This window comes from Ambystoma mexicanum, chromosome 2p (genome assembly GCF_040938575.1).
Source record: "Ambystoma mexicanum isolate Mex_15411 chromosome 2p, UKY_AmexF1_1, whole genome shotgun sequence".
In the NCBI taxonomy this organism is placed as follows: Eukaryota; Metazoa; Chordata; class Amphibia; order Caudata; family Ambystomatidae; genus Ambystoma; species Ambystoma mexicanum.
Window position 1 is genome coordinate 727,166,122 of NC_090923.1, and position 16,930 is coordinate 727,183,051.

Here is a 16,930-nt window from a genome sequence, read left to right on the forward strand (position 1 = left end):
CTCTTCGATCTTCCCATCGATGGGGTGGCTGGGAGTATTTAGCTGCAGCCTCGTGGTTTTGCGCAGTTTCAATGGCCATGGCTAGGTTAGGTCGATTTAATTGAAGGACAGATTTTTGCAAGAACAGGGGTAAGAAATTTGTAAATTGTTCTAAGGTAATCATGTCGGTCAGTTCTTCTAGAGTTGTATTATTAGTCCATAGGGTCACCGTGTTTTTGATCCGTTCGCCCATCTCTAAAGGAGTTTCTCCTGGGTTCAACCAAATGGGCCTCATTATAAGCTTGTCGGTAGCCTTGCCGGTGAAATCGGCAGGCTGCCGCCAATCTTGCGAATTTTTTCGGCCCTTGGCAGTGGGGAAATACAGGGCCATTACAACCCTGGTGGGCCCTGTATTTCCCCATTGCCAGGGGCTGGAAACTTTTACTCCCCATTCCCATTGAGCCCCATTGGGCTGAATGGGAATGGTGAGGTCGGATGCACCGGCACCATTTACAATGGTGCCGGTGCATCCGACATGCACTGCTCACGGGTGCCGGTCCCTGGCAGGTGAAAAGGCACCCACGAGCAGAACTCGTAGTTTGCCGGTCCGGTAACTACGGTACCGGCAAGCTTACCGGTACCGTAGTTACCGGACCGGCAAACTTTTAATGAGGCCCAATGTCTCGTAATTTCTGCTGATAGAAATTGCAGGACCGCCCTACTCTTTTCAACAAGCCTTCCTTGATGGACAGGAAGGAGGCTCCCTGTGCAAGGTTGAGTAGTTGATAAAAAGTTTGGAGTTCCCCTTTTAGCAAGAGTCCCAAATAGCATTTCTTAAGGTTCTCTCCCCACCAAAGTTGTTCGGCCAGGCATTCGAAGTTTAGGAACACATTTCCCAATTCCTCACCTTCGAGATAGGGTTGAAGTATGCTTTGTGGTAATAATGGCCTTGCTTGCAATTCAGTTAGTCTAGTTAGATTTTCCTGGAGTCTGTTTTCGGCTTGTATCTGATGAACTGCCAATTGGGCGATGATATTGGCTAGATCAGCCATTTATTTCGGGGTGTAAGGCTTCCCCCTGTGGTGTCTGGATCGGAAAACAACGATTCTCGACCCCTTCGGATAAGGTTTCAAAATCCTCTGAGTCTTCTGATCCTGAGTCTGTCAAAGGAATGGACTGGGAATCACTGTGTTTCTCAACATTTCAAATGCTAGCCTCCCTCCATCGGGTTCACTATAGCTGTTCTTACTTTCACGCGTCTTAATGTCCCTTCAAACAATTTTCTGTGGACATCCCTCCGCCGGGTTCACTCCTGCCAACTTTTGTAACACACCGTTCGTTTGCTAATTTCACCAAGAGGGATTCATTTCCCTTCGCTTCACGGTCATCTGTCGGTCAAAGACTATCGACTGTACAGAGTATTTTGCAAGACCCCTGTATGACCACTTTTACCCCCTTTTCACCTCTTCCAAGGTCTTCTGATTATCGTAGTTCAACAATCGGGTAATCGCCAGAGTTTCATAAAGTGAGCACCCACGTGGTGCCGGACTTCTCTGTTGCTGGTTTTCCCCCTCTAGCTTCAATAGCTCTTTATGTTTTCACGGTTCAATTAGCCGCTTGCTACTTTTCGTTCAACACAGTTCGGTTTCTTATCAACTCTTCCCTCGACTCACCAGCTGTGATGAACCGCTTGGCTTTCTTATCCTTCCTAGTCAAGGTTGATACCACCGAGACCAGCGTCTCTTCCCGGCTGGGTTATTAGCGTATGAGGGTCTCATGTACCATTGACATCTGCTGCAGCACACACTGGCTATTGCTCGCCGTTTTATGATTCCTTCTGCAGAGGTTTCATGGGTCTTCAATGGAAAGAGCAAGGTCGTTTCTCTCCTTGTCACCCTTTCGGTATGTGCCGTCTTTCTCCTTCTCTTGAATTGCTTTTCGCTTTGCCTTCGTCTTCTTGTGCTATAATGTTCTGCTTTTTATCCCTACGGGGAAGGGAAAGGGCCATCAGGTGTGTGTGATTCTGGTCAATTGCCTTACTTTGCCTGACCCTTGTATTGGGACATGTCAGGTAAAGGGCTCTGGTGTTAGTCCGTTGTCTTTCGTGTTGTGTGTAAGTGTTCATGTCGGAAAAGGGGGGGCAGTGTTCTCGAATATCCTACTTGTTAGGATGGGGAAAAGGTGTTGAAAGAAGGGGGATACCGCGTCTCACCAGTCGGTGTCCCACTCCCCAAGTATCTGCCATCCAGGTGATCCTCCCTCACTGGTCCACCCCAGGAACTGGATCCAATAGCGATGGCTGTGTCCTGGCCAACTGGACGACAGATCCCTGGGGACTAACCAGGGAGACCGTCAGGTTTCTCACAGTAGGGATGTCAGCAATAAAAGAAATAGTGTTCCAAACAAAGTTCTGAGCTTCTTCCAGCTCTTGACTTACTTGTCAGCTCCCCTTCCCCAAGTTCAGAATAGTTCCACAAACACCTCAGGATTCCCTTTCCCAAGTTCAAAACCGTTCCACAGGAGTTCCCTTCCCCAAGTTCAAGACCGTTCCACTTGTACTGTTCTCAATCTTTCAATATTCAAAAGCAGTTCCAGGCCTACTTTATAATCCTTCTGGTTTCTTAACAGCTCAACCAGATTGCTTTCTCCCGTTTTATTTAAGCAACCTCTTTGGCTTTCACAATTGGGGTTCCCTGGTCTAGGTGCAGTTGCCGGACCACACGGTCCACCTATAACAGGTCGCTCTAAGGAAAGGTTTGGTATCATCAATGAAGGCCGACACAAATGAGACACAGTTCAAGGGTGTTTATTGAATTTTAAAGGGTTGGTTAACACCTAACTAAACCTAAATCTAAGGATGGGAGCAAGCTACAACCATCAAATAATAATAATGCAGTTCTAGTTGAGTCTGTCAGAATAAAAGGGCCTATGCTAATAAACCTATTGCCAATCCTTACTACTAAATACAAAATTGTGTGGGACAGTTGTGTATGCAAAAAAGGAAAAGTGTCCAATTAACAATATGTCAGGACAGTTGAGCAGTTGGCTTCCCTTCCCCAAGTCAGTACGGTCAAGCTTCGTGCACACTGGCTTCTTTGGCATGAGGACACAGTTCAAGGGTTCCGTCGGTCTCACACCGCTCTGGCAAAATCTTTAAGAAACAAAAAAGATTCTCAAAAGAAACATCTCTTGCCAAAACACAAGCTTCCTCTGTCTTGAAACAAAGTTCACTTTGTTTTTCAAACACAGACTTCCTTTGTCAGAATACAGGCTTTCTCTGCCTTGAAACAAAAGTTCACTTTGGTTGTCAAAGTACACAGTATTAACTTCTTTCCCAGTCAGTGACTGCTGGTACTTGTAGTTCCTTTTGTTAACCATACAGTACAATATCTCAGTATGTGGACCATACGTGCCAAAGTCTCTTTGCCACTCAAAGTCTCTTATTGCAGAGGGTCTGATGTAGCAAACAAAACACAAAGGTTCCTTTCCTTTGTCAAGATTCTCACTATCAGAAGTTCAGAATTGGTTCCTCCTTTGCGGTCCGAACATCAGTCCCTTTCGTCTGGGCTTAGACCCCTTTTCTACAATGTTCACAATTTGGTCTCCCTCATCCAGGCTCTGACCATGTATCCCCCTCTTTCGGGCTCAGATCCCTTTTGAAACCAGAATCAAAGATTTTCAACTGTGCTCAGGATTTAGCTTGACCCGTCACAGGACCACTTCGATTTACAATTCCTTACAACTCACTTCTACCACTTCTCAGCTGGATATCTTACAGAGACCTTCAATTGGGCACACACGCGGTGCCAGCCCACTCTGTCTCACAGCTTGGCTCTTTTGGACTACAAGTCCCATAATGCACATTCAAGGTTTTGTTCCCACTTTGCCACTTTTGAGATTTACACAAAGTTCTTGACACAACAGGTTATCCCACCTTAACTTCCCTCGAGTCACAGGGTCTCCATCTTTTTACCCTCAGTGATGAGGTGTTAGCAGGTCCACAATGAGATTCACTTGAGGTCAGGGATCCAGCACCTGCCCCTCAACTACCTGGGTTTCTGGAACTCACCCAGGGAGCAAGCATTGATTTAAACACTACCAGAAAAGTGTAGCTGGAGTTTTGGTTCCCTGGGGTGCAGCTCCCCTGCCACACTGTAGCCCCCTTTGTAATCACAGGTTTCAGTGTCTTGGCAGTCTGTCCCCCTTCTGGCTTCCCAAGATTCTCCCAGCTGCTGACTTCTCCTTCTGGTCATCACGGTATAGTCAGCATCCCCAGCTCACTCAAAAAGTAGTTGGCCCACCCTGCTTGATTCTCCCTGACCTCATTATCGGGACAACATGGTGACTGCCCGTAGGAATCCATTGCCCATAGATTCCTATGGGTAATTCTCATGTCTCTGACCTGCCCTTTCTTCGTCCCAGTAATTGGACTTCTAGAATGGAATGGAAGTAGGGATTGTGGGAGTTGTAAACTTTCTTGGAGATCATGAAGAAACCATGTAGGTTTTTGCCATGAAGTCGGGGGTACATGTATTGTGATGGGTAAATGGATTTTCTATTGGGTTTATTTTCCCTTGTTGTTTTCCCCTTTTTCTTACAGAAAGGTACTGGTCTATAATGAGACTCTGTTGACAAAAACCCATGACAACTAAGGGGATGTCGGGGAGGGATGTATCGTAACGAGAGGAATCCCATGTCTCGCCCAATAGCGTGTCTCCTATATTCCCCAAGGACCCCCTGCCCAGTGATCCTCCCTCGCTCGCCCGCCCCCAGGGTTTGGATCCAAGAGCTATGGCCCTCCCCATGCCACCTGAACAAAGGTTCCCCGGGAATAGCGTGGGAGAAACGTCTCAGGTTTCTCACATCGCACAACCAGGAACCTTAGGCTCTCTAGCCCACACAGGTTTAAGGTGTGAGCGCCTTAAAATCCACAAGCTGGTTTTCTTCCCTCTGGCTATCCGGTTTTCAACAGCACTCTGATGAAAATTCAACCAGAATAGGACGGTGTCTAGGTGGCTTGCGAGTTGGTTGTTCCCACCAAACTCAATGGAAGAAGTTAACCTTGAAGGGCTTCTCTGTCCGAGTTTCAGGCAATTCGGACCTGCAGCAGGGCCTCACCAGTCGTCCAGGAGTTGCAGCAGTCCTCTTCCTTTCTCTCCTCTTCGGTTCTTTCTATCCAGTGGTCGACTCTGCTTTCCAAGTCCCAGAGACCTGCCTTTAAACAGTTTTCCCCCATTCATTCCAGCCTGGATGTCACTCACACAGCAGGATGGCTGTCCCTGCCGGACAGCCAGCCGGCCAGTCATGCCAGAGTGCATTCAGGTCCCCCAAGAGACTAAGCACAGGGAGTTTCAGACACCTCCCTCACATCCTGTCCACCCCAGACACCCTGTCGCCAGAGCAGGGCTTCAGCACGGAAGACCGCCAAAGGCCAACAAACAAAGGGACCAAACAAGGTTTGGCGCGCAGAGACAAACACAAGAAGGACCTTTACTAAAAGAAACGGCGAAAAACGATGACCGGAGTCTGTTTATACAGATAGGTCTTGGGCGCCATATTGAAAAACATTAGCTACCGTTGTTAGCGGTAGGGAAAAATCATGGTAGTTTGATCTACACCACTGCCACCAGCCATTTAAAGTAGGAAAGGGTAACATTTTACAGTTACATGAGTGTTTTGATTCAGGGGAAACTAGGCAACTCCTCCAACACTCTATAGTAAGATAGTGTGTGCTGGGTCAGTAAATTTAAAGAGACTAGTAACGTCAATTTAACTTTACATGTCCTGGGAGACAGTAGTCAGTCCCAGGGTAGGTATTTAAACCTTGGGGAGTCTGAAAGACAACCCTGTGCCACTGTACTGAAGGTGATGTGTGACACAAAGAAAAAGACGATGCCTATGGAGTTGTGTTAAAACTCCATAACCAAAGAACACAAAAGTAAAACACACATCAAAATACATGAAAGAGTGGGAAAAAGAGGCTCACACTCTTTCCAGGTAAAAAATAAAATCCTAGAAATCCAGAAAGGTTGCTGTGGTTCTCATAAGGTAAGCCAAATTGGCACATTTTGAGAATTCTCCCTAACAGCTCACAATTCACTTTCTCCTCCAACACGTGGGCTTTCACATCCAAGCCCCGCTCACACTTTACTTTCCCCTTGGTACTCACCAGCAGCTTCACTCACTATCCGCGGATGCTGTTGGTCACCTTTCTTCTTTCTTCTGTGTCCACAGCTCTGGCTGCGGACCTCCGACCACGGGGGCTTGCCCACATGTGGCCTACTCACGTCCCGCCTGGCCCTTGGCTCCACAGCTTCCTGGGCATCTGCCGGCGTCCTGGATCTCCTGCAGGACCCACGACAGCTTCAGGACCCACCACTGCTGCCTCCTCGCACACAGGATTCCTTGCTGGACCCTTTGCTGCTGGTCTCCTCCCTTCTTATACACCTGCAACCACTTGACAGGTTGCAGTTGTGAATCCCATATTGAAATTCCCTGGTTGCAATTAGTGGAGCAGTTGAGACATGCCTGACCTTTACAATAATCTTCGCGCCTCTTCCTCGTCTTAGTACTAGAGTAGTGAAATGGTTACTAGTGTTCACTACTCTTAGTCGCCACTTCCTCTTCCCAGTACCATATTGGGTTGAATGAGGGGAAATGATTTCCAATAGCCTATGAAGGCTGAGGGGGTGTGAGGTTGGTTTTCAGAAGCTAAAGGGGGTTACTATGTCTCATTATTCACCCTCCTCCCCTTTACCCTCTTTCGATGGCTTCTGGTTTTATAATATTTTCTGATTTTATCCTGGCTAGAAGGAAATGGGTAACAAAATCCCATAAATGTTATTGGGATTACGGGTGCATCATGGAATGGGAAGGGGGAGTACCGTGTCTCCCTCAGGGACGTCCTCTCCCCAATCCCTAAGGCCCCTGCACCCAGGCGATCCTCCTTTGCTTCTCCACCCCCAAAGTCAGGAACCAAAAGCGATGGCCTTTCTCTGGCCACCTGAGAAGAGGATCCATGGGGACTAAGTGTGAGGACACCCTCAGGCTTCTCACAGTGCACTAAAATACATAAATATGATCCTTTCAAAATGTTTACAAGGGTCTTCTAATGTTAAAGTACTGATGGACCTTGAACTTTCATTTGCACTGTAAAATTTTAATGTAATCCGATGGTGATACTTGTAGTCAGCAGAAGTGGAAAATGGTGTCCTGAGCCTCTAAATGAGGGAGAGTCAATAAATAGAGAAATAAACAAATAGTTGAGTGCACCACAGCCCACAAATTATATCCTCATACCACTGCAACATTTCTTCCTCCCTGAATGGTTTACCGAATGCTGCTGCCACGGTACTGGAAACATAACGTTCTACGATTTGGATTTTAATGCCATCTTTAGTGCAAAGACCTGCATACAGATATTTATTTAATTGGTTTGCTGGCAGCTTGACAATAGGACTAAATACATGTGTGGTGGATAAGAACGAGAAGTTGTCAGCCAACGCACTAGATACCTGGATTGAGATTATGATCAAAAGGACTCATAGAACCAACCACAGTAACCAAGTGAGATGGTCAAATGGCACTCATTTGGGCAAACCCCACAAAAGGACAGGCTGATATCAGTAAAAGGGCCACAGACCTAAATGGGCTGCTCTTTGGACGAACCCGGACAGCCGTTACAAAGTACCATTCCTTGTTTTGGGGAATTCTAGTGATGTGGAGAAAAGGGGCTGGGAAGGAGACAGTTGCATGCTAGATATCAGTGCTACTGGCCATCTAAGGGATATGCTCTGAGAATTCATCCTCCCGCAGGGCAATCCACCACCTCCTCAGCCCGGGCTCAACAAAATGCAGGCCACCTCACCAAAGGTTATCATAAAAATTCTAAAGCACTGACAATTCCCAGCGTGGTGCACAGATGCCTGCATACATGCACAAACCCACACATACAAAAAGTCCAGGACGGCGGACCAGCTCCTGTTCAGAGCACATGCTAAGACACTCACTGCACCTCAGGGAGAAAATCAGTTTCACAGCAACCAGTCACACTCTAGCACTAGTAAGGATACACATACAGACCCTAACACCATCAGAGCCCAAACAGAGAACCCGCTAGAGTATAAAAGGGCCATGTCAGGAAGAGGAGGTATGGGAATTGGAGAAAGTTGTGGCAGGAATTTGGAGTGAGTTGGCAGTTGAGGAAGGAGGCTGTGGAAGGAGTTTGGACAAAGACAGGGAAGAGCAGAGGATGCTGGATACAGGAGGAGAATAGGCATCAGGTGGTGGTATGTGGAGACATCAGCTGTTGGTAGGGATAAGATATCAGGTGATGGTAGGCGAAAGACATTAATAGATGGTTGCAGCATGTTAACTGGTGTTAGCAGGAGGATGACATCAGGTGATGGCAGGAGGTGAATGCTTGAAGGAGGCAGGTGGATAACAACAGAAGCTGGTGAGAGGAAGAAAACAGGAAGAGGTTGTGAACCAAGAGAAAGTCCCAAATGCTACCAAGGCAGTATTGCGCAAGAGCAAGAAGGAACGAGAGGGCACACTTAGCCCAAGGCAATGGGGTACGTTGTGAAACCTTAATCAGAAGCTGTTGAACCCACAACTGGAGGAGGAACTAGCATGTGGCATGTCGTCTAGGAGGACAAAAGAGGATTAGAAAAGTTTGCAGAGGGAAGAAATCAAGACCCTAGAAAACCGTGGTGAAAGGCCCTCATAAGCTCCTCTGTGGAAATGGGGGCAGACAACACCAGCTGACCCTATCTGTAAGTTGAGAGTAATTCCAGCTGTATCTGTGTCTAGTTGCAGAGACACACCAACTACTACAGGACCTGTAAAATGGATCAGTTGTGGTCATATCCCACTGTCAACAGTCGACAGGTAAGAAGTCAGAAGACCTTTGGAGAACAAAGGTTACAAACTGTGAGTGATGGTTAGGTACTGCGAAATCTTGAGAACCCTCTCAGGAGACACTTAACCCAATGGGACTTTCCTTACAATGTATATTTGAGTTTGACCATAAAGTTCCTTATGTTAAATCTAACAAATATTTACCTAAGATTGTGTTTGGACTCTTGGTTGGCCTCATTCAGCTATATAAATAATCAATGAATATGAGACAGCCTATTGGGACAATATCACCTGCCTAGCCATTAGGGGTGTCTAGGTGGAATACATGGGGCGAGGCCCCTTCACCCTCTTTTTGATTTGAGGCCCAGGGATGGTAGGAGGAAAATCTCCTTGTCCCCCACACAACAAAGGGGGCATGTGGCATGTGATCACCACATTTTGCAAGCTGCTACTCCTGTGCCTTTAAAAGATTAGACCCAAAATACTATTTTAAAAACTGTGGGCCCTTTAAGCTCATTCCTGTGGTGTTCACACTGTTTCCAAGACATTTCAAAGATTACCAACCTCTGAGCAGCCCCAAAAAGATTTGCCAATGCCACAGTGAGAGGGAAGGAGAACGCAGAGGAGATGCAGATTCTCACAGCTCTGCTCACAACCCTTCTATGTTTCCCATCACGCATGTACTTTTCTAAAATATCAATTAAGATGTTAGACCAGCCATTTAGCTGCTCAGTCTGAGTCCACCTGAGCCGATAAAACCCTTATGACCCAGACAATCCACATGTTAAGACAATCATAAGATTTAGCCACAAAGTATTGGGAGACATCAGGCCCAGAGAGAGGGAAAACCCTGCTATAAAAGCACATTCAGGGATGTGGGTAGTGTGAGAGTTCTGAGTAGCAGAGCAACCTGAAGCAGAATGGTGGCGGAAGCAAAGGTGCAGGACGATTTGGTGAAACAGTAGAGGCTAGAGAAATTAAACCTGCAGGAGGAGGTGTGGAAGCAGACGAGGTAGGAGAAGGTGCAGGAGAAGGTAGTGAAGCAGGGGAGGTTGGAGAAGACAAAGGTGGAGAAGGTTGTGATGCAGGATAGGTTGGAGATAGAATGCACTGGTAGAATTTGTGGTGGCGAAACGCAGAATTTACATATACAAGGTTCAAAATTGCTGGGAGCTAGGAAGTATTTAGAACCTGATTCTACACTAGGAGTACCCGGTTATCTTAAAACTAACTTGCCTATCCAGGCCAGCTGGTGCTTTACAGATATTCATATGTGACCTTAACTTTGAGTGTTTGATAATGTAAATAATTAAGAATTAGGGCATATCTAGTACATAGTTAAATATAATGGATCAACCATAATGAGCAAAACGTTAAAGGGGCCGATTCATGGAACAAATGTGCGCCGAAATTTGTGGCGCAAGCTGGCGCAAGTGTGAAAAAGCAAGCGTACGTGTGCGATTTATGGAAGGCCCTGCGTGTGTTTTCCCTGGGATGTGCGCCAAATACGCAGGTGGCGCACACGGGCACACACGTCACTGCAATATCCTGAACGCCGTGAGCGATGCGCACAGCGAAAGTGCACAACGTTAGCGCACACACCAAAAAGGGGGCAGAACATGGGGCGGAACACGTGGAATGGGGAACAACACGTGAAAATAAGGACGTAACTGGGGAAGTACTGCTGGGAAGTACGCAGAACGCCCACACGCACGCGAACTACATGTATTCATGGAATCGAATAGGGGAAACCCGCGCACGCCAAAAGACACACACAGGCCTAAACACGTCCGCTACACGAAGGCAGGCGGAAGCATCCCCGCTCAGTATAAAAGTGCGTGCAAACAACAAACACGTATATACAGCTATGATGAATATCCCATTTCTCGCAGCACTGATCATGAGACACCACAGGAGGAGGAGAATAGCCAGGCACCGCATTTTATTTGCCCAGGACCAGCCTTTTTGAGTTGCCTGATGACCGGGTCTATGGCAGGTATAGGTTTCCACCTCATATCATCCTATACCTGGTCTAGGAGTGGCAGGATGACCTCACATCATCCACCTTGTGCTCCCAAGCACTGAGCCCCTTGGAAAGAGTGCTCAATGTACTGCATTTCTTGGCCTCTGGTTCATTTCAGCGGACCAATGCCATAGTGGGCGGGGGTCTCACAGCCCACGCAGTCACGCTACCTATACCAGGTGTTGGCAATCATGACAGCGCGACCCTCAGTCCGCAGGCACATATACATGCCCAGAACTCCCTCAGAAAGGCAGGCCATGGTCTATAACTTTTACAGGGTGGCCAATACGGAACACCACCACCCCACCCCAGGTAAGATACAACGCAGTCCATATTGCAACCTGGGCCATAGTGGAGCGTGCATTTTGAGTGCTCAAGTCACACTTCTGCTCCCTTGACCGCTCTGGCGGGCAGCTACTCTATGCACCCCCAGTAGTGGGCAGGATCATTGTGGCAGTATGTGTCCTGCACAATGTTGCAACACGGCGGGGCGTACCGGTGGACATGGTGGTGCCCCCACCTCCCCAACCACACGCACAGGCGCTGCACATGGGAGGGGAAAAGGCACGTGGAGGCCGCCCAACGGAGGCGCCCCTCACCTTTTGTGGCCTCCCAAACAATGCACAGATGTACTAGTACCAATGGGAGGTGCACACAACAATTGTCGTGGGCAACTTGGATGAGGGGGGCTAGGTACGTGATGCAAACAGCCCCCCTGTGCTCCTGCAAGGCTGCCTGTGGCCCCTTAGGAAAAATGACAGGGCACACAACGCTCAGGCATCCCAAAAAAGCATGAAAAAGAGATACGTGACCCCTGTAGCCCACGTGCGTGTAAAAAAAACACGCAGTACGCTGTGGCAGCCAGGAACACAAAAAATGCATACGTGATAAACACGCGGGCTAGTATGACCAAAAAAAAGGGGTACGCGACAGGGACACCCGCAGTGGGAACAATAGCATGCGCAACTCACCGTCTGCCTTGCATGTAGAAGAACTTGTAGGCAACACCCCCGCCAAAAGAAGTACGCACTGTAGCCGCTGTGAAGTAATCACGTGTGAACCCCAACGTCTGGAAAACACGCACCGCTCTCCACGAAAAGCACGTACAGAGCGATGGAAACCCATGTGGGACCTTTAAACCGTGCCGAGGGAAATGCACGGACACGCACGTTACGTCACCTACGCGCTTATGTGCTAAGGGCCTTTCCTCAGAATTCACCTAAACGTGCTGTTTTTCATGTGCCAAATCACTCTGTATCAAGCTGGCCACGCGACAACACACGGAAGACCACGCTCCTGCCCAGACAGCCATTTTCCTGCCCTCCAGAGCCCCAAGCAGACTCCCACCAGCCATCTGCTGCTGCCTGCCTGCTGGCCACATGCCCTGATATTTGGTTCCTGCACGCCAGCCATCTGCAGGGGGTCCAGTTGCTGTGACCACCCATGCTGGAACAGAAGACTCCCGACTGCAGTTCTGTCGCTCCATAGCCCAGCACCAGGACCCAGTTGCCCACCCACACCTGCCTCGGGGGTTGCAATGTCGGGGCAAACACCATCAGAGACCACTGGCAACCCTCAGCCAGAGAGGCAGAGGGCTGCCAGCTTCACAGCAGTAGAGTTGGCATCCTGGTGGAGCAAGTCCTGTTGCATTATGATGCCCTCTACGGAAGAAGATACGCCAACAAGGATGGACGGGAGAGGATCTGGCTGGACATCGTGGTTGCCATCAACGCGGAGGGGGTGGCAACCCGCAACCTACCACACGTCCGTGAGCGCTCGGAGGACTTCAGGTCCAGGACCCTCAGTAAGGCCTGGCACCTCTTGGTAGCAGCAGATGCAGTGAGGCTCCGGGCCCACCTTACCACGAACGAAATGAGGGCCCTGGAACGCATTACCCAGCGCTTCACAGCCAGGTTCTTGACAGGGAGACCGGTCCGGGGTTGAGCGGTAAATTTCCATGCGTACTTATTGGACGCAGTACATGTTGAGGTGTGCCAGGAGTGTGCAGCTTGGACATAAGTCAGAAGTGGCCCCCATGTATGGATTTGAATGTGCAGGGACATGACCGTGCTGCATGTGTGATGCACATCAATGGTGTATGTGTTCCAAAGCATGATGCACAACTGCATGTGGAGATGCAGACATGTTAGCATTTCTGTGTATTTCCTATGGCATGGTTGGGGTGTGACACATGGATGCTGGTTCCACCTTCATGTACGTGCATGGCATACATGTGCGTGTGTGTGTTTGACATGTGTGCAACAGTGATACGCCATGGATGCATGCGACACAGACATGTAGGAACCCGATTGGGAGATGTGACATAGTTGCCGATGATTGCACTGTGACAGGTGGTGGAGATGTACAGATGCATGTCTGTCTGGTGGCGTGTGTGTATGTGTTGGGCACTCCCCATGTTGCTTGTGACCTCATACCAACCTTCAGATGTTCATGCTGGTGTGTGTGTATGGATGCGGCTGCACGATTCCTGTCAATTTGTGCATGTGTGGGGGTTCAAATAATATGAGTGTTGGGGAGTGTGATGCCATCTGTGAAGTTTTACACTGCCACTCATGTGCAACTGTCATGTGTGATTCTGACCATTGTACTGTGCCCTGATGCCTGTGTTCTGTCTCTCCCTGTCTGCAGCGTCGACTGATGAAGAGGGCGGAGACGGTGCTGTGGAGCACAGCGGCAAGGATCCCACCGCCAGCCGGAGATGCAAGGCCCAGCTCTCCTCCCACATAGTCATCTCTTCCGGAAGTGAGGAGTCTTGTTCCGCGTCCATAGCCGCAGCTGCCGAGGGAAGGTCCAAGAGGCGTAGGTTGGAGGTGGACTCCTCGGCAGCAGTAGGGGCAGCTGAGCACTCACAGGGGCCTATGGAGGAAGATGGCACGGAGTCATCCAGGTTGGTGGGGGGTTCGTTGAGGAGGAGGCTGTGGAAGGCCCACACACGGGGCCTGGAGTAGGGGATTCCACTGGTGCTAGTGGTGCAGTCCAGAGGTAGGGACAGGAGGTAGCACAGGCCGCCGCGGAGGTGCCTGTGTGTAATCCTGTCCCCGATCCTGTGACTGCATCATCCCGCACCAGCAGGGATGCCTTCGTCCAGACCCGTTTTCAGGGAGGGGATGCACAAACAACAACTGGCCTTCCTCTCCCTGCGGACATTGCAATCCGTGACCGTGTTGCGCCTGTCCTAGCTTGGATGGCGTTGCGCCAACGTGGTATTCGGGATGATGTGCAGGGTTCTCCTGAGGACAATGCATGTAATTTCAAAAACCTCATTGACCGTGTCAGCCTACTAGGACAGGTCACTGGCGCTGGGTTCCTCCGTGTTCTGGATCTTCTTGCGACCGCCTCCTCAACTGAACCCCCTATGCGCCAGTCGTCCTCCGTGCCATCTTCCCACCCAAGTATCTCCTGGGCCCCCTGTGGAGCTGCCCCTGAGCCAGCGGCCAGGCTGGTGGAGGACACATCCCTGCCACAGTCGGGAGTCAGAGGTCCAGCAAGGGTGGCCACCCCACGAACTGGACCCCAGCAAGAGGAGGACGTGCAGGCATCAACAGGCAGGGCACGTGCACGGCAGCAGCAGGCTCAGAGTGGGAGCGATGCTGAGTCGGGCCATCAACATCACAGGGGCAGGCATCGGCCGGAGGGCTGAAGGACCCAGGATTGGGAGTGTCTTCCGTGTGGCAGCGGTTGGGCCAGTATATAGATGCAGAGCGGCGGCGGGCAGAGGAGGCACGGCTCACAATTGTCAGGGCGGAGAACTCCATGCGCCAGGCGTTGAGGCGGGCTGAGTGCCTCGAGGCAACTCGCAGGGAGTTGGAGGAGGCCATGGCTGCATTCCTGCGAGACCTTGATGCCAGGGAACAGGCCCGCCTCCAGGACGTTGAAGTGGAGTTCGATTATGCCCTGGCCAGGGACATCAATGAGTGAGCCGTCGGACTAACCCGCCGCCTTTGTAAATAGTTATGTATGTGTAGGTTTCCTTTCTTTTTTTTTTTCCTTTGGGGCGCATGGACTATGCCCTGTCTTTTTGTAAATAGTTATTTATTAGGTAGCTTTTTTGTTAGGTTTCCTTTGGATTGTTGGGCTCATGGACCCTTTATTTTTAAATTGTATATAGTTATGGACCGGATTTAACTTCACTTATTTTTTTACCATGGAGGAATGGTTTGCTTATTTTTTGAACTTTGGATTTTGTTTTATGGATGGACGCTTTGGAGCCATTTTACTTTTGATTTTATTATTTTCAGCATTCATTTTTTTTCCTTTATTTCGGACATCCAGACTTTAATTTATTATTTATTTTCTTGTTGATTTCGTTTCATTCATTCTGTTTTGCATAAAATACATTTTTATTTTTTACTTCATTTGTGTGGTCTTCTCTCATTGGTTTTGTGCATGTCACAATGTGGGTTTTCTCATTCATGTGTCGCCATTGTGTGGGTCTGACGGACATGTGTTCATGGGCATACTGGTTATTTGGAATCTATCATGACATGGGGATTTCAATGTGGAGTGGATGGAATGCTTGGTTGGGTGTTTGGACTGGGGTGGCGTGGGGTTGGATTTGGGTGGCCATAAGGGCCATGGGTCTGGATTGTGATGACGTGTTGGGTGGGGTCATGAGTCGGGGCCTGCTGGCAGGTGCCTGTCACTGGGGGTGGGGTGGGGTACATGAGTTGGGGCCTGCTGGCAGGTGCCCGTCACTGGGGGTGGGGTGGGGGACAGGAGTCGGGGCCCGTTGGCAGGTGCTCATCACTGGGGTTGGGGTGGGGGATATGTGTCGGGGCTCCCAAGTGCATGGTGCCATGTGGCCTGCCTGCGGGGCATGGTATGGGGTGATGGGCTGCCTGTGGGGCATGGTATGGGGTGAGGGGCTACCTGCAGGGCATGGACTGGGGTGATGGGCTGGCTGCGGGGCATGGTCTGGGGTGATGGGCTACCTGTGGGGCATGCCCAGGGGTGTGGGGTGGTTCCCTGTGGTGTGGGCTGCCTGCGGGGCATGGTCTGTGGTGTAGGCTGCCTGCGGGGCATGGAGAGGGAGGGCACACCCGGGAGGGCCCACATTGCCAAATTGCATGTAAAGTCCCTGCGCACCCCCGGAATACACGTACCCCGCTCGCGCCAAACCTATCGCGTGTGAAACTCCATGTGCAACCCTGGAATACGCGTACCCCGCTCGCGCCAAGCCTATCGCGTGTGAAAGTCCATGCGCACCCCCAGAATACACGTACCCCGCTCATGCCGGGCCAATCGCGTGTAAAAGTCCATGCGCACCCCCGGAATACGCACAGGCAGCCCATCCACCCTCCCCATTCCCCGCAGGCAGCCCATCCACCATGACCATGACTCGCAGGCAGCCCATCCACCCACCCCATGCCCCACAGGCAGCCCATCCACCATGACCAGCAGGCAGCCCATGACCCCAGACCATTCCCCGCAGGCAGCCCATCACCCCAGACCATGGTCCGCAGGCAGCCCATCACCCCAGAACATGACCCGCAGGAAGCCCATCACTCCAGACCAAGCCCCACAGGCAGCCCATCACCCCAGACCATACCCCGCAGGCAGCCCATCACCCCAGTCCATGCCCCGCAGGCAGCCCATCACCCCTGGGCATGCCCCGCAGGCAGCCCATCACCCCATTCCATGCCCCGCAGGCGGCCCATCACCACTGGGCATGCCCCGCAGGCAGCCCATCACCCCAGTCCATGCCCCGCAGGCAGCCCATCACCCCTGTGAATGCCCCGCACGCAGCCCATTACTCCAGTCCATGCCCCGCAGGCAGCCCATCACCCCAGTCCATGCCCCACAGGCAGCCCATCACCCCTGGACATGCCCCGCAGGCAGCCCATCACCCCAGTCCATGCCCCGCAGGCAGCCCATCACCCCTGGACATGCCCCGCAGGCAGCCCATGACCCCAGTCCATGCCCCGCAGGCAGCCCATGACCGCAGTCCATGCCCTGCAGGCAGTGCATCACCCCAGTCCATGCCCTGCAGGCAGCCCATCACCCCTGGGCATGCCCCGCCGGCAGCCCATCACCCCAGTCCATGCCCCG